The sequence below is a fragment of the Leptinotarsa decemlineata genome, unplaced genomic scaffold (genome assembly GCF_025532065.1).
Source record: "Leptinotarsa decemlineata unplaced genomic scaffold, Ldec_3_MD MMD2_tig00026328_RagTag_RagTag, whole genome shotgun sequence".
Taxonomy (NCBI): Eukaryota; Metazoa; Arthropoda; class Insecta; order Coleoptera; family Chrysomelidae; genus Leptinotarsa; species Leptinotarsa decemlineata.
Window position 1 is genome coordinate 16,733,825 of NW_027412688.1, and position 19,729 is coordinate 16,753,553.

Here is a 19,729-nt window from a genome sequence, read left to right on the forward strand (position 1 = left end):
TATTTTGCCGTAATATTTGTTTATCAAAAAACAAATCAGCAGTAGTTATTAGGTGAGAGGTTCAGACAACAACAGTATATTGAGGACACATATAATATTTTTATTTGGTCAAGAGAATATATACAGTTACATTTCATTTCCAAGAGGACCTTCACTCATGAATAATTATAATGTTGAAACATACAAAATATGTTTTAGATTCGCAAAGTTTATATAAATATGCTTTCATAGAAATAGTCAATAATTTATATTACACATACTCGCATTTGCATGTAATGGAAGCAAACTATGTCTTAATAGCTTTTTTCTATAATATCATATCGAATTCCATCCCGAATTTTATTGTGGCCCAAAAAGAGACGTAGGTACACAATTTTTTATGGAACAACTCAAGACTGTTAGTTGCCATGTTTGTTATGCGATTTTTTGTAGTTTTCAAGTTATGAATCTTTAAAAATTCCTACGAGAATTTTCGTCTGGACCGACACAAATATTTTTTAGTTTCAGTTTATGGTGTTCTTCGAGAAAAGTTTTTTGAGTACCTATACTTTTTGTTGCATAATCTTTTTGAACTGTTTATTTAAACACACACACACAATATCACACAAATGTTCTGTTGAATCATCACTGAATATCAAAATTAAAATTTTAGTTTCTCTCAAAAATATAACAATGAATATAAATTAAATTTCATCAATTCATATCAAAACATATAAAACATATATTTTTCTTTCAATCGCATTCCTGTTTCGGTAGCTGTACTTTTTTAATAACCTGGGAACTGAGAATGACTTATAATAATATTTAATTCGAAATATGATAATATTTTTGAGAGTTTTCAAAAATATGTTCCATTTTTCTAAAGACGGCAAGAGTACTCACTACGGATATTGTAAATATCCACTATTTTTCATAGTTATTTTATTTAAATTTCGTAACGTCTTGTAAATCCTTTGTAATCGAATTATTTAGTATCAACTATGTTGTTCACACGGAAGACCTTCAATTATGTTTTTTTATTTCTTCTAGCTCATAGCAACATTGACTTTGTCCACATATTTTCACCTAGCCAAGTATATCATATAACGAGATTGAGTAAAAATACAATGAATAATTTTTTATCTAAATTCAAAAACTGTTCCACTTTACTACTTACTATAAGATGATGAAAAAAAAAGAAAGCCGAGTCGTTATTTTTCTGAATCTTCCTGAATGGCCTTTCAAATTTTTGACGAGACTATTTATTTAGGAATGTTGGTTTATAACAACAATACTTTATAAATGTTACTTCTGTATGGCTTCCAAGTTCAGATAAGTGATTTACATGGAAACAAAATTTTTTATATTCTATAAAACTCAAATCGGTTTTGTACCGTTTGCACACTGTTTTTTACTTCTATTTTTCAATATATCCAGTTTTCTGAATAATAAAATACGCCGCTTTCTTCAACTAAACGAATTACACACCCTTTCATTAGAAAATTCTGTAAGCTGTAACTGGTACTGGTCCCAGGACCATTCCTTGAGGACTCCGAATGTTATATTGGTTCATTCATATATGCTGTTATTTGAACTTGTACTGTTGATCTGAATTTTAATTGAAACAAAAGCGCTAATTACTTCCTTCCCTCGCCTAAAAAATTACTTTGAAACGTTGCGGCCTAATTACCATTTACCTGGAAGAGTGTTTTCTTGTAGTTAACTGTTCACGTCACGCATGAATGTAATAATGATATGTCACTTGAAGTACTTTTTGGTTTTTATTCATTCAAAGAGTAGGTAATGAATTATCCAGTAATCCATTGTTGTCTGTTTTTGATATTCAGTTCACTAGACAATTCAGTCATCTAATAAAAGGAAAATGTTTTTGAGAAACAATTTTTTGGATTACTACTTCTTTTCTGATAACTATACCTATATATCTTGATATTGAACAATTGAATATTTTGATTTTTATATTTCGAGATATCTCCCAATTGGACTGACTGATTCTTCAACTACTTTATATGTCTCTCAAACTTGAAGATGCTATACTTTTATCAAGTTCAAATGACATTGATATCTATAGCTATTGACCATAATCATCAAATGTAAATTATATATTGTACATTTCCTCAAAATTCCATTTCACTTCTCGAAACTCGTACTTTTTGTAGTTGCTTGAATTTGCGGTGGAGAGTTGAATAGACCCACTCACTTTAGACCTAAGCTTAACCAAAGGTCAGTGTTTTCAGGCAATCAAAATCTGATTGACAGTTAATCTGTGGCATATTATGACTACTTTCGTTCAGGAATACACTTTTTTTTTAACTAGTATTTCCGAAATATGTTTGAGATTCTGGGATTCCATGAAGAGTTGATTTTGCAGCCAATTCTTCTTCAAATCCGCATGGATTCATTTTTTTCAGCTCAGTTCTTTATTTATTCTACTACCGATAAACTAAGGTTTAAAAAAAAATCTGTTTTAAAATCTGTTTTTCCGTTAACCAGCTGGCGCACCCCTACGAACGACAACCCTCAGAAGTATAAACTTGTGCGAGCTAAGGATTAACGAGGTCTTACCTTTTAACTTGTGATTCCTAACACGGGTTGGACGCTAGCAAGTGAAGATCGATCGTTCAGACTAGGGCTTGAACCACCGACCAACACGGCAGTCAATTCGAGTGAGTGAACAAAGCACCCACGCCGAACCGCTTGGCTACTGACCGACCTCAGTAAATTATTTACTCAATTTTGATAAATTAATGAAACCGAATGGCGTGTAGAATAGTGAATACTGTAACTTGTAAACGCAATATCAGTTCCTTCCTCTGCTTCAGGTCCAACTGTATACAAATTTTTTTTAGTATTCAGAATGTATAGAGTGAAGTATATGTAGATCCTCTACAGGAATTGTCTTTACAACTGTCGGTGTATTAGGTAATATGATTTGTGAAATAATAGTACTGCAAAATAATGAGATATGCTGCTGAAAATGAATCTTCAATATTTGATATATTTATATTGATAACTCCTGTAAATATTTCAACTGTTTGTTGATAATTATTCAGAGATGAATAAAAAATTACTTCAAGTCACTTGATGGTGGTATAAAAATGGCAGTCATTACAAAGTCGACATAATTCTTTTCAAAAAGTGTTCTAATAAATTTGAAGTTATTTATTTCAACTGACCTGATGTTAGAATTCAGATTGTGTTTGGTATATACAATTACACTATCATATTTACAAAATGTTTAATCTTTATAGACAATATAATCCGAAATCATGAAGTAGTCCAAATTACGAATTTCCCAAAATTCAGAAAGTATAATTACATCATATTCAACCCTCAGTTCACGATGTTTTTCTGAAATCATTACAAATTTATCAGAATGTTCAAACCACACAGATTATGAATATTTGAACCCCAGTTTCTGTGAAAAATTGTTTTAGTATTTCCGTTTCCTTTATGTTCCATCAATTGTCTTCGTAATTGGTATATTTCCTGGAGATTTCAATTTTATTGACATATATTGGACAATGCTTGTCATCACTGGGGTGCTCGATATTTTGTGCTTCATTTTTCCCTTTGGAATGGAAACAGTTGATAAATTTTGGAACTGTCTTCTCACATTTGAATTTATTGTGATTACCAACACAGTAGGCATATATATGTTCAGGATTTTTGCAATACTTTGTGTTGTGCTCGAAGGAACAGCATTAAAAACATCTTCATATATTCAAGTCTTCCACTATTACACTGTCCCCAATCAATATTCATATATTTATTGACCAGTTTTTCATGTTAAAGTGGTCTGTAGTGAATTTGAAACAGTGAAAGTCATTATATAGTGAATTGAAATACATTTCATAGAAAATATCATTACACCTCGATATCTACTAAAAAAAATAGTTGATAGCCCCCATCGACGACAAGTGATGTCATACTATTGACTTTTGCATCAAAACGTACTTAAAATAGTTTCTTTTCACAAAAATTTTGTAAGACTCTGATATCTTATCTATTTCGAGAGTAAAATGGTGGGGGATTACTCACAAAAGTTATGTGTTTTTTAACAAGTTTGGAAGCCGCTGGATAGGCCTCCTCGGCCACACGATTTGAATTATTCAGACTTTATTGTGGTATACGTAACAAACAATGTTATCGCACTCCATCTGATGCATTGGAAAACCTGCGAAAACGTATTATCAATGTATGACGTTTGAAGAATAACATGATTGGAACGGTAAGTTATCAGTTAAAATCCGGGTTAAAAAAAGAAAAGCTGTAAAAGTTTTGTGTCAGACCGTTTCCTCTTAGAATCAGACTAGCTGTGTTTTTGTATTTTTCTTTTTTAATAGCTATCAGAAAGCTATCATTTGATTGGAACCCCATAAACATGGTGAACATATTGAAGATATTGATTGCATTATCTTTATAGTTTTACTCAATCTCAGATATTAAATTGTTAATCAGTACCTACACAAACTAATTCAGAATGAATAATCTCGCTCATAATGGTTTCACCATTTTTATGGAAGTCAAATTCTACGTGCCCCTGAAAAACTTGTATTATTACCACCATCAAATTCGGACATTGAAACTAGCTACTATAAGATATGATAAAACATAAATTACGACTCCCAAGGAAAAATTTTCAATTTAGTGTTAATAATCCTATTTATAAACAACTAATTTAATTTAATGATTGTTTATAATAAGCCAGGTGTGCGAAGCAGATAGGTAATAAACTATATCTGAATAAATTGTTGTCATAATAAAATTTTAATTTAAGTGGACAGTATATCACAAGAGTTTTTATTGATGATAGCGAAAATAGGAATGATGTCAATGAAAAAAATGCATAACAAGTCACATTCAGATGCAGATTTCTGACCATACTCAATTTGAGTTTATTGCGCGATGGAGGTTGAAGGTATTCGGTATTTAAAATATACATCTAATTCATAGATGTAACGCCAAGACATAACCAATTGACCTCACGATGAACAGAATTCTTTGCATACATTTCTTAAGTGTGTCTAAGAACTCCAAAGGATTATACTACATGCTATGTTTCGTATTTCATAACACTATATTGTGATATTTTCCCCGAACGGTTTACAAAACCGCAACAGGTGTTTCATTACAAATAGCTTTTTCGATGTACTGAACACGCTCGAAAAAGCCATTTTATAGTAAATCACGTACCTACTGCAGTTTTTTGAAATGTTTAGTGACAGTCTCACATAGACTTCACTTGGATACTTTATTATGGATTCTCACCAATGTAGCCTAAGTGAATCATTCAATTACGGAGGCCTACAAGGGACACAAACATTTTTGAAAAAATCACTGAAATCGAGTTTGAGACAATTCCGAATTCAAAGTCGAAATTAAAACTTCTGTGCCCCTTCTACGCATTCAAATTCATTCAGCTGGAAATAACAGAATATTTTTTCATAACGGAAAACTATCGTGATCAAAATTGTGCTTGTGACGTTTCAAATAGTATATGAATGTTTTCATGCGACATAAATGTATCAGCCAGTATTTTCTATTCATTTTAATATATAACTTGTCCTTAGTTGCTCCCAAACTTTCCCATTTAACCCTTCAGGAAAGTTATCCCACACGTAAGAGAAAAACACTTCCTGTTTGAAGATGGTTGACAATGTTTTCAAATTAATTTATATCATGTTAGACAATGGAAGTCCGAACTAATGAAATACAAGAGAAACATGTTAGTCATTCACATGACCAATCATATCATATCGCCAAAGAATCTTTTTTAAATTCCAAAGTATAATTATGACAGAAAATATCTTCAAATCCCAATCATTTTTTTGGTATTCTTTTGAGATGAATATTCACTAATTGTGACTATGAATAAACTTCTTTGGTCTCCGAATTAAAAAAGTTTTGACAGTTTTGACGTATAAAACTATTAGCGTATATGCCTGGATATTTTATAACCCATTGGTTACCTTCTTCCGATTATTATTTCTACTCTGTCCAACCAGGTAACAGAGTGCTACAAAACATTATCATGCATAGTGCACGTGCTCTCCCAGACAAGGCTGCTTGTACAGAGTAGCACTAAGGAACGACTGAATTTTTTTTAATCAGCTGGGTATAGGATAATTTTTCAGGTAGATACTTTAGCCGTATCAGTACTTGACATTTTTTAAATTTTTAACTTCAAAATACCGCATATGTACATACACATCACAGGCGTTAAAACGCAACTGACCACTCCGACACTGTAACAATGAATTGCGCCAGCCGATTGCAGTTAAATCCGATTGGCCAGATTCATTTCTGAAATCCATTGTCAAGATTTGTTAGTAAAAATTGGTAGAATAATTGGTTTACTACTTTTGAACATGTTGAAAATCAGTGTTTGCAGGTAGGGTCCGATAGAAAACTACAAACTATGAGAAAATCAATGCATATTTCACAGTAAGAAAATTAAATTTGAAATATTATTCAAAGAATAATGCAGATTGTTTGCTCTGTAACTTTAAAAAGCGTAACTTTTATTATTTTATTTCTAAAGTTCTGGTGACAAGACTCGCTTCCTTCGGAAATACAAAACTCTTATAATTTGATATTCCTTACTGCATATTCATATGAATTCATATGAAAATAAATAATCCCCCAATATGACACCAATTTTATAGAAACAATCCTACGAACGTTTAAAATAATACAAAATGGAATCTATGGATTACATTAGCACATCCTTATAGTCAAATATCAAGAGTATTGATCAAATTGATGTCATAAAACTGGGCCGTAGATGATTTGTTATAAAGCTTACACATTTTCAGCAAAGTTTTGAATTTGTCACCTAATTCATATAATTTTTCTGGTTATGATCATTGTTGAAGATTCGTTTAGAACAAATTGAAACAATTATTAACAATCAAGTCTCGCATCCTTTGCCAACAATTTTGCTGCATCAGTTATAAGAAAATGAGTCCTTTAGTGACGCCACTGTGTAAACAATTTTCGAAAAATCGTAGTTAAAGATCCGCCACTGTATCTTTTAAGCATCTCTAGCGTTAAGTTGTTGGCAGTTGGCTTTGGTGAGGTCAAGCAAGTTGGACTTGTTCACCTTTTAGTAACGGCTGGAGAAAGCTGACTGCGATGTCTTCAACTCGCGACTTCCAAATCTACACGAGATCGTAATGTAGCTATCTTTTTCTTGGATCCTTCATGTCTGTCGTATATTCCACACCTACTGGATAGTATTATTCACGTAACTATTTTATCTGAACCCACTGAAGGTTACTTTACTCAGTGTGTTGTAAATTATAGGATTTCGCTTCCGTACGACTTATTCATCAACAAGTAACTTAAGTAAATCCTTATTGCCTTTGTTTTCGAATGTAATGTGTATGTTTTTGAATTTATAGACCCCAGTCGTTTACTAAGATTTATATGAACTAACTTCCTCTTGACTTTTTTTCATAAACCAGATATCTTATTCCCTTTATGCAATTATCGAAATCAGTTGCATTTTTTACTTAGTTTATCATTATACTAATGAACTTTCAATTTATAAATGTTATTTCGGGAAAAAATACAACATTTTTTACAAAATAATAACACTCTAGAACTATAAAAAAACAAAGAAAAAATGTCGTTGTTGATTACATATTAACGAAGACTTCATAGTGAATTTTTTCTGATTATATAAGTGACTTTTCATTGTGATAGAGCAAAAAATGTCTTCTCCATTCCATATTGACGTTTTGATTTTGATTGAAGTTTTTATAATGCTTGAGTGACCGTTTTTTGAATATTTCTAGAAAAGGGGGGGATGAGGAGGTAAAATTTATTTATCGTTGGAAATGGTTGAAACCGTCAAATATCTTTTCTATTTCATGTATTTTTATATCAGGGCCTAAAATCTCACCAAAATGATTATAATATCTTTCATTCCATGAGAATCAACTTCAGGAATTTGTCGAATTCCTGGAATTTTCAAAATATTTTATCGTTTCTGCTCTATTCATTACCTATATTCACCTAAAATATTTTTTTCAGTGCTCACCCTATAAATATATTCGAAGTTGAATATGCGGGTATTTTACAGACGTTATAAGTTTTGGACTTCTTCATCTTAGACCCAGCCACTCCATTTACGTCAAAAACCGTGAACTGGAAATATTTTCAGAATAATAGTGGAAAGCTGGTTCTTATCAACTTTTCATTGTTAAAAAAAGATTATATACTAAAAAATGTCGGCCCCCAAACCAAAACTCGTGGAAATACAATTCTTACATAAGCAAATATAAGTTGTTGGATAGAACTGGCCGACACTTGATGAAAATACATATTATAACTAATTAATACAGTTTATTGTATGATTTTCACTATACAGGATTTTACAAAAATAGCTTTCTTAAGCATAAACTAAAACTAAAACCTAATTTTAGTTTATGCTTGAGAAAGCTATTGTATAGCGAAACACGTATCGCGGTTTTTATAAAACCCTTTATAGTAAAAATCATACAATAAACTATATTAATTAGTTTCAAATATAACTTGAATGTGCATTTATTTTCATCCCCTTCACGATATATTTTCTAATTTCAGTTTGCGATCACCCAAAATTTTCAAATTCCAATTTGTTCCATCATGTCACAAATACACGTAATTTGAAACCTCCTCTAAATATCTCCACATTTTTCAGAATGTTATATTCTTTCCCCTAAGAAGTTGAATGTGAAAGTTAGGAAAACATGTATTTTTCATTGATAATAAATGATCGAAACGTTTGATAATGTATTATCAAATTTTGAAGTTTTTATATTACTTTTTGTTTCACTTTTTGTTACACCATATTTATTGTTCTCTAATTCTTCTGTAATCCTAAATATTATGACAAGATGTCAAATAATAATCTGAAATCAATGTTCTCTCATGACTGATAAATGTAATTTGTATCAACTACCCAATTGTTAATCCAAAGTGCTGGGAAGACAAGTTCTAAAAGGTTATAATTTTTAAAATTATTTATGAGGATTGCATAAGTACATTACTAGTGTACTAAAAACTGTAATGGAAACAGATAATCACATAAAAAATAACTGAAGTTATGATAAAACTGTGGAATTTGTTGAACAATTACAATAAATCATTTGTTTATCTAATAATTATTATTACCCTCAAAATGGAAAAGTCACACTTTCCGTGGTAATGCATATGACAAAATCGAACCCTAAACTCATATCGTTTCTCTCTCTTGAACAATTTTTAAATCAATATTTCATTTTGATCCTCAAAAAATATTTGAAAAATACTTTTCAATTTTCAAAACAGCCTCGAACCTCATTTAAGTATAACTTGTGATAGCTATCTGAAAGATGCACTGTAAAGTGAAATAAGTTGTTGAGCATCCCAAAGATAATCTCTTCTCAAAACATATAGTTATTGTGATCAAATTGGTTTGATAAAGTATATAAAACAATCGAATGTCTATTTACGGTAACTTGATCTCCCGACTATGGGCCGGCCAGCGCCGAGCTGTCTGATGTACAAAACAACGCATACACGAGAACTTGATGTATACCTTTCCTTAATGCAGAAAATAAGAAATTCTCACAACAGGTGCTCGAGAGGTGAACACCTGCACAAACCATAATAAATGTCACTATTTAACCCAAAAATTTACACAATGAATTTGTTATTTCGAGAGGGCCATTCTCAGTTAACACAGAGATTTGAGAGGGATTGAAAGATCTCAAGTACCCAAATTATTAGGGTATTTTGGCAAGGGATTGCTGGAGAAACTTCGGACCACTCAGTGGCGGAATATAAAATCACAGTAATGGTTACAATTATCGGTGTAACACCCACTTTGAAGCATTTCTCAGTCATATTTATTTGCGGCAGATGTAAAGCTATCACTAGTTTACAGTTACAAGCAAACAAGCAGAAAATTTTAGAAAGGATGAAATCGTTGAAAGTTTAAAGATTCATTAATGACACTGTTCAATTGAAATTAATGAGAGCCAGAAAACAATAAATTGGCTAATAATGATATAGATCTGCTGTATTCTAAATATATATTCAAGTAAAACTTCATCAGGAGATTTTCACCAAACAGTTTTACAAAAACGCAACAGGCGTGTCTTTATGCAGACACGCCTGAAGAAGCTACTGTATAGCGAAACACTCGGCGTTTTTCTGAAACTGTTTAGTGAAAATCTCACAATAAAGTGTTTTTTGAATACGTTATGGATTCTCATCACATATACCTAATCTAAATAATTCAATTATAAACCACTAGAAACATATCATTATGTTTGGGAAGTATTGAAATATCAACATCATATTCACAAATAGTTCATGATTATTTTGCTCATTATGAGTCAAAAAACGTTATGTTTTGTGAAAATAACATGCTGAACACGATGAATTTTGTAGACTTTGTGGCACCATAACAATGGGTTTTCCAATACCCAATGATTATTTCGGATACATATAGCAATATTTACTAAAATATTCGATTATTCCTTGTTCATTGAAGCTTAAGACATCATCGAAGCGTGTCAAGGGTAAGTGGGTTACCAAATTACGTATTTTCCAGTCGACTCACCGAAAAAGCTCAATGCACAGTGCAATAATCCAAAATAAACGGCGAAAAACACCACGGGCACATCACACAACAAACTCAAAGAAAGTTAATCTGAATCTAGAGATCGACTCACAAAGACGACTGCGTGGATTTACGTCTTACGCTAGACTGTTGGAACATTGCCACCCTCTACCTCAACTCTACCTGTACCTGTGAAGGTGTGGGGTCCGAGATGACCAATGAGAAAGGACCGAACTCCTTGACACGTGCTCTCACAATAGCTTAAGTGAGTATTGTCAAAATCCATTGTGCGCTTCCAATGGCTTTTTACGAAAACAACCACACAATCGTTTCGGAGGAGGATTCTTTCCAGCAATTCGAATCGAGGAAAGTCAAGATTTTAAATTGATGTAGATGAATAGCTTGGCATGACCCGTCTCATTCATTCACACCAATTAGTGGTGAGTAAGTATATGTACATTTTCAGTTCATTTGAATACAAGGTGTCATCGAAAAATACGTGGGCTGCATTCTGCAATGTCAATCTTGCAATAAACCGGTTTGGTTTCATCAGAAGTTACTAGATGAATATTATCAGAGGTATGACACAGCACAATATTTTTCTGGTTGTTTTCAGATAACTTTGAAACATAATGTGTTTTAATAAATGAAGTTAATGATTTTACTATGAAACAACTTAGCAAAATTCGCTGCCAATTCCTTCGTCAATTTTTTTCTCTAAACAGCTTCACTACTAACACCGATTTTATTAAAATTCCTCAAAATAACAGACTGTTCACAGCACCTTTCATAATAATACCTTCTATAAATATGTCGAGATCTTCTACAAGATCTCAACATATTTGTAAAGCGTATTTACTGAAGCACAAAGAAAACAGTATCGTCTGAACAGCCATTGATTCAAGCAATCATAACCTCACTTTTAGTAATCAAGTGATTTTATTGTTGACTAGAATATAAGAACTCAATGGATTTCAATAGAGTATTGAATAATGATATGTGATTGGAAGTCACTAATACGGTAGAATTTTTTCATGGATTTTAACTTGTGTTCGATTTGAAAAACAACTGAACTTTTGGTTGGAGGAAATACTTAATATTTTTAATAATTACTCTAACCTAAGTGTGAAAATAAATAATATACATTCGTGATGCACTGTTTGGAACCTTTACAGTAGTAATGAATATTACTGGAGTTTTTTCCCAGCACCAAACCGTTATTTTAACACCTCGACATGTGTTTCGATCACCAAGTGATCATCTTCAAGGGGAAGATCAAACTGTTTGATCTTCCCCTTCCCCTTAACTGATATAAATGTTTACATACATTGAAATTCAAATATACTGTGTTCCAAATGAAGTATATTGATTTCATTTTCAAACCTTATGTTTAATGATCGTGTCAATATAATATAAACTACTTTATGATGAAATAAATAAGTTTGAAACCCAACTTCTTCAGAATTGAAGTAACTATGACAATACTTCAATAATACTGACCAAATGATAGTTAAAACTCTTCTGGAATATATTTTATTTTAGAAATCAATAATTAGTATTCAATTGAAACAATTACAGGTACGTAATCACCTCATTTATTCAATATCAGTTCAACTAATGAGGATGATATCGAACCATTATTAAAATAATGTTACATGTCTTCTATACTACGTAATGTTCACGCAATAGTTTATTATGAAATTTTAAACAGATTTGCAATACTCTTCTCGTCGCGCGAGAATATTTTCGTTTTCTTCATCTTTTGAAGACGTAAACTTGGTTGGTGAAACGTGCGTCGAAAAGAATTCTGGTGTTCAGAGGTTCCAGTTACACCTCTTATCAATCAATCAAAATCTAACATTACTCAAGAAATACATTATATCTGTATATTATCTGCAAATTTCATTGTATAGGTATATGCTCTACATATAACATGTGCTCATTGTGGTTATTTCTTTCATTCATTAGGAATCACACGTTAAAAGGTAAGACCTCGTTAATCCTTAGCTCGCACAAGTTTCGACTTCTGAGGGTTGTCGTTCGTAGGGGTGCGACAGCTGGTTAACGGAAAAACAGATTTTTTTTTTTCAAACAGATTGGAAGTTTCCCATTTTTTGGTAAATGATGGAGAAGTTGAAAGCTAAACAAGTGTTCTTCATCAAATGAAAGCAACATGAAAAAATCGATATTATGAATGGATACAATTATATGTTCATTTATTTTTTCAATTGAATTATGTACAACATGTATTTTTCAGTTTTAAGTCGGTGCTAGTATACGTGATTTTGATAAAACCAGTGGGGCTCTTTGGATGTAGCTTTCATGATCATGATCATCAATAAATGATATTATATATTCATTTCGAAATACTCTTCATTTTAAAATTGAATGAAGGATGTTTCAAGCCATTCCATCTATTATTCGGAAAGTTATTTTATGGAGAAATTCTATTTTTGGGAAAGAAAGTTTTTGGCTCTTTACTACTCCATCTGATACAAAAAAATGGATGAGAGAATCTTCCAAAGAAAGGAAGGAAGTAATCAATTTGAAAATAAGTAACGCTATACATGGATGTGTAGATCATGCAAAGAAGTAACTTTCAGACACAAACTGAAAGAAAGTCCTCCTGAAACAGCTACTTTCATATAAACATTGAATTACACGAAAGAAAAAATTCTTTCGAAACAAATAATGAATGTCATTACGATGTCATCGATGACATAAGCAGATCAAGCTTATTCCGTGACATTCAACATCGTCATTCATGAATGAAGTGTGTGTATTTTCTATAATGTTATGCAATTTGGTACTGAAGAGCCTTAGGGCAAGTGTCTTAAGGCGAAACACCGGTGTATACCAGTTAGGGTGACAGTGTTCCATGTGAGTACAATTTATTAACATTCGTTCAAAGTAGAACTCATGTGAATGATATCTGATTCATATTCCTCAACAAATGTTTGATATACAAACTGAATAGAGAAAAGTATCTTCTGTATAATTCAGTATTCATATAGAAGTATTTGTTTCGAAAGAATTTTTTTCTTTCGTGTAATTCAATGTTTATATGAAAGTAGCTGTTCAGGAGGACTTTCTTTCAGTTTGTGTCTGAAAGTTACTTCTTTGCATGATCTACACATCCATGTATAGCGTTACTTATTTTCAAATTGGTTACTTCCTTCCTTTCTTTGGAAGATTCTCTCATCCATTTTTTTGTATCAGATGGAGTAGTAGAAAGCCAAAAACTTTCTTTCCCAAAAATTAATCACTCCTAAAAAATATAACCCTTTCAATTCAAAATTCTATTTATTTCAATTTCAACATTGTAGATATGTGTGAGGAAGATCAAAGTTTGAGCTTCCTCCTGAAGATGATCATCTTCGAGAGAAAGATCAAATTTTGATCTTCAGTTTAAAGATGCTCACTTGGTGATCGAAACATGTATTGAGGTGTTAAAATAATGGTTTGGTGTTGGAATCAAAGTTTGATATTCCTCTTGAAGATGATCACTTGGTGATCGAAACACGTGTCGAGGTGTTGAAATAACGGTTTGGTGTTGGAAAACTCCAGTAATATTCATTAATGTACCAAAGGTTTCAAACAGTGCATCACAAGCACATATATTCCATGTTAACATTTTTCAACAGTGAAAAGATTATATAATTCTGACAAAGTCCATTGAATGGAAGTTAACCATATTATTTTCTGGAAGTGATCGTAAATTAGTAATATGTGGTTCTATCAAACACCGAAATATACAAAGGTCGATACAAAAAATAAATCACTGAATTATCACATTTTTACATAACTGGTTCCATTTGACCAATAATAGAACAGTAAGAGAAACATATTAGTTTATTCTGGTTAGTATAATTTGAAATTCTGAAGAGGTTGTTTTTTATTAACATAATGAAAATATAATCAAAGTTAGTGTTTCATGGCAGAGACTAATTGGTGATTGATTTTTTTTCCAAATTTTCATTATCCCTTCATTTCATTTTGTATTACAATGGTGACTATGATGCACTGTTTGGAACTTCCGTGTAGTAATGAATATTACTGGAGTTTTATCCCAACACCAAACCATTATTTTAACACCTCGACACGTGTTTCTATCAACAAGTGATATCCACAAGAGGAAGTTCAATCCTCCTACGGTGACAATCTACACATGATATATCACTCGCGCCTCTGTCAAAACTGAGATTGGTAGGTTTGACCGTAACCATTCGCCGAATTCTAGAAATATTCTTTTACAATTTTCGGTTTTGACACTTATAGTGTCAAAATCTTTCCCACATCAAAGCAATAAAATGTTTGTATAGAAATTACTATGTAACCATGTTTCTTCTCCAGCTAGATGTCTGACATGAAAATCTCTGTAGATTATTTTCTTGAACAGCGGAGAAATAAATCGTTTTCAAAAATGTCTTCCATAGGTGCACATAATTGAGTCGGTTGAAAAGTGAAACATGTGGTATTTATTTCGAACATTCCATATCGTTGTATGATTTGATATGATAAATCTTTTCATATTTGTATTTATACGATGAGTCACAAAAATATGGAATAGTCGCATTTTCAATGAATAGTTTATTTTTTTAATTGAACTCCCAAACTTGTTTTTACTCTTGAATTTCTATTGAAGTTTCTAATACTTTCTATGAGAAGCACTTTTCAATGTATCACATAGCTGCGCACAGCTCACCTGATTAAATCAGGCATACGCTAGATATTTTCGGTTTTCACTAGAAAAGATGATGACGTCATGATTCGATCCGATGTTAAAGTGCTTCAGATAGGTACTTTATTACTTGAAGGATATTAACTTATGATAAATCCCTTGTATAAATTGATGGATGTAGACATTACTGCGTGGTAGGAAATCATAATGAAGAAAAGAGAATTGAAACTTTCTATGTTTTTTACCACTTGTATTTGTAACTAACTCATACATTAAACTCAGTTTATTGTATAAATTTGAAAATGTCCTCATAGGACGAAACTGCAGTATTGTTAGTTACAAATAAAAGTGGTTAAAACGGAAAGTTTCAATTCTCTTTTCTTAATCCCTTGTATCTTAATCAATGTTGTTATTAGTAAATTTTACTTAGTGCGTGAATTAAAATGGCTACTTCAGAAAATCGAATGAGCAAATGTGCTTTTTCTGTCAATCAGAAGATCATCATTCTCAATTGACTTGGCACTCTCATACACCAAATCCTTCGTATACCGTTGTTACTATGAGAATGTATTCGCAGTTAAAATTTCGAAATCATCGATATATAAATTTTAAAGAGAGAAAAGATGAAGCTGTGGAATCACCAAAACTATATTTAGAAAAAAAACTGTACCTCTTGATGAAAACTACGAACGTGCAAAAAGACCAGTACATTCATTTCATTTTAAGAAAGACACACCGACCCCGACAAAATAAGGGGGGTTTTGAACGAAGACTAAAGTATGTCTCCGATAATCCGTAGAAATTTCAGCTAGGAAAACAAAAAAGAAAACAGCTCTTAATGAAAAATAACCAAATTATTTGCTAGAGGAGACATTACTTAAGGCAAATAGGAGAGTTTCGACGTGGGAAATAGAAACATTTAATGAAAGATATATAGTTGGAAAGATGTGGCAAGACAAAAACATTACAAGTTTACGTCTAGCATTTTTAGAAGACTGGCCTACCGGGTTAAAATCGCATTCTGGAAAAGAAAAACGACTGATTGTTACCCACATTGGATGTGTTGTTGATTGTTTTGTTGAGAACAGTTCATTGATATTTGATTCAAAGAATTCTGGCGCTTTGCGCTTTCCATAAAGACATGAACAGAGATGTGTTTAACGAGCAAATATTAGACCTCATTCCACCGAACTCTGTGACTGTGACGAATACTGCGAGTTATTATACCAGAGAAGTTCAAAGAATACCAAAAATACTAACTATTGCATGTAGAAAATCGAATAAAATTGGGGGGCTTGATAGAAGTACGGTTGAAAATCTATTGTCTTTAGGTCGTTTCACGAAATATGTAGTGGAACAGAATGGCACAGAAACTTAATATAATTCTGCGTCGGCCGCATTATAATTAAGAACTTAATCCTATTGAAGTCGTTTGGAGTGAGGTTTCGTTGTAAGAAGAAACACGACATTTAAAATGAAACATGTCAAAATATTCTTCAAAGACTTCTTGAAATATGTCGGTTTTGAAAAATGTCTGAAATGAATTGAACATATCATGAAAGAAAAAGACAATATGTGGAAATAAGACCATTTAGTTGGGGAAATTGAAACCATAATTTTCGCTTTTATTTTCTTGAATAACAATAATGTATTATGATGTGAATATTCTGAATCAAAATATATCAACAATATCAATTGCATATTAAAAATAAATGACATAATTTTCAGTTTTTACAAGTATTTTTGATCAAATACCTAAAACGCACGCCACTTCAGGTATAAAATAACCCAAAAATTCTAAATATTTTTTGTTTGCCACCGGTTCGCCATGTAAAAATTTTGTTTCAGCGCTCTGCATGCAGCGTTTTGCATTCAAAGTGAGCATGTATTACATTTTTCCATTAGGAAACAGAGTATAGCATCCCAGTTCACTGTACTGAAACTAGATAGAACGACCTTACAAGAACATACATTATACTTTTTATTCTCAACTTCCTATCGATTAGAGAAAGAAGTGAACAGTGATAAGGTTTTTGTATAGGACAATTTTCGGCAAAATTTTTGCAATTAGAAAACCGAAGCAATTATACTTATTGTCCACTCTATAACATGTCTACATGTTTAATCATTCCAATTCCTTGGGAATGTTTGAATTATTTCATTTAAAAGTGTGCTCTACAACGAATAAATTAGGTTAATCAAAGGCCAGCTGCAACATAGATATGAAGATATGACTGGCTTGAAAAAAAAATTATTATGAACCGTTTATTATCACTGATTTGGTCTTTAGCTAGAGAGTATAGATAAATAGATTTTTTTCAATATCTTCAAAAGTTTACTCGAAGTTGGAATCTATCATGCATGCCATCCATAATCCAGATAAGCTCTAAAAAGTCAAGCGACAGTTGAATGTCCATTGTCGAATTGAAGTTATTGAAAATAATATTTCAACATTTCATGAATGTTTTGTTTCATTTGTTCCTTCAATAAAGGGCATTTGCTAGATTTGTATTACTCTCTCGTATATTCAACTCTGTGTATGAAAATAATGGTTTGGCGCCAATCAGTGAGAGTAGTAAGAGTTATTGTTATACAAACAAGATTTGTAAGATTAATCTTCGATCTAAAATATAAGTAATCTATCTTTATGAATTACTGTCTTGTAATCGTTCACTAGATCTCACGAAATACACGATTACCCCACTAGACAAAACCGTCAAATTCATGTTAGAAAATGTAATGTTACGGAATACAAAAAATCGTCATGATATGCCTAGGCAATGTCTTTCAACCACCTTCCAGAAAAATTAAAGATATTCCCGATCACAAAAAGTTTAAAAGGCAATTGAAGAAATTTTTATCGGATAATAATTTTTATTCACTTTGTGAGTTTTTAAATCATACAGAAAAGTGAGTTATGTTCTCCTTTGTATATTACTATTAAAATCAATGTAAGTGTATTCGTATATGTTTCTACCATTATCTTCGATTTTCAGCTTTTATGTTTTTATATTGACCTGTCTTATGAATACCATGTGTACCTAAAAGAATGAAATACATATCTTATCTTATCTATCTAATTTAATGCACTCCATACGAGACATCTAGTGCGGAGTAATCCAACTAGATACGTAATGGAATTGGCCGACGCCATAATTTATTCAAGTAGGACTTCATCGTGAGATTTCCACTAGACAGTTCATAAACACGCAAAACGTGCTTCGCTATACAATTGCTTTATCAAGCGTTTTCATATCACAGTATAGAAGCGTTTGATAAAGCTATTGTATAACCAAACACGTGTTGCGGTTTTGTGAACTGTCCAGTGAAAATCTCACAATACATTCAGTTACAAAGTTATTCCGATCTATGAGTTGTTGATTTGGGATTATATTATTTGGAATGAATCAACAATCAACACTGGCACAGCTCAAATCTCGCTGTACTGCTCTCAAGTATGTGATTGAATCGGCCGATATTTGATAAAAATCCATATACGTAGTCAAGAAACACTTCATTGTGAGATTTTCACTACACAGTTTACAAAACCGCAACACGTGTGTAAATTAAAGACACACCTAAATATGCTTTTTTATATCGAAACATGTGTTGAGATTGTGTAAACCGTGTAGTGGAAATCTTATAATGAAGTGTTTCTTGAATTTACTCTCAAGTATTCAAGTGATCTTTGACGTGCATGTAAGAGGGTGGAGTCAAGCGAAATAACTAAAAGATATGTGTAAAATAGATCAATCATTGAATGTAAATTACGGCGAAACTGTATAATTTTGACAAACAGCACCGATTTACACAAATAATTTGAATTTAGTTTCTTCTTAAAAATTCACGTCAAAGTTGAGCCTTTACCTCCCCTAGATAGAGTGACTAATTCTGAGAAACAATATTTCAAATTGAAACCAAAGATTTAATGGTGAAACTAAATGAAAGCTTGCGGACAAAAACTTTTTCCACTTTTGCTAAATGGTAGTGCCGACCCTGATTGCGATTCTTTTGAATCAGAAAAAGGCACAACTCCTAACAAAGCAATGCCAGAAACAATCGTACAGCAGTCACAGTTATCAGTCAAATGGATAAGTTTCTGTAAAACGTATCTCATAACGTAAGTGAAACTACCTTAACTACCGATAAAAACACAGATAAGAAACCCTTGAAGCATTTAGGTGCAACTTTCCAGATTTTGAATATTTAATTATATGTTTATTACAGGTTCGGAATTTTAATGAGTCTATTATGGAATGAGTTATGTTGTTGTTTCAGCTTTACATGTCAATTTCGAATCTCGAAAAAACAGTTTTTTTCAATCTTACCAGTGGGCACATGTATTGTTTGATTCTATTCCACGAAACATTCAAGGCCACAGCTATTCGGTTATTTGATATACATATACTACTGAGAAGTTTCCGTCGTGATGAATTTGGCCAATCGATTCTGAA

At 32.0% G+C, this 19,729-nt stretch overlaps 1 protein-coding gene across 3 annotated transcripts in view; it reads right to left on the reverse strand.

The window, feature by feature from the left end:
* dpp (decapentaplegic morphogen) overlaps positions 1-19,729 on the reverse strand; it is a 117,979-nt gene that overhangs the window by 24,311 nt on the left and 73,939 nt on the right. Inside the window, exon 1 of one of the 3 annotated variants that reach the window (XM_074181931.1) lies at positions 10,784-10,934. The exons of 1 other annotated variant lie outside the window; for it this stretch is intronic. The gene's annotated coding sequence lies outside the window, so the exon portion shown is untranslated. Of the gene's footprint in view, positions 1-10,594; positions 10,746-10,783; positions 10,935-19,729 lie in introns of those variants that run through there. One more of the 3 variants, XM_023161749.2, reaches the window with a different exon arrangement.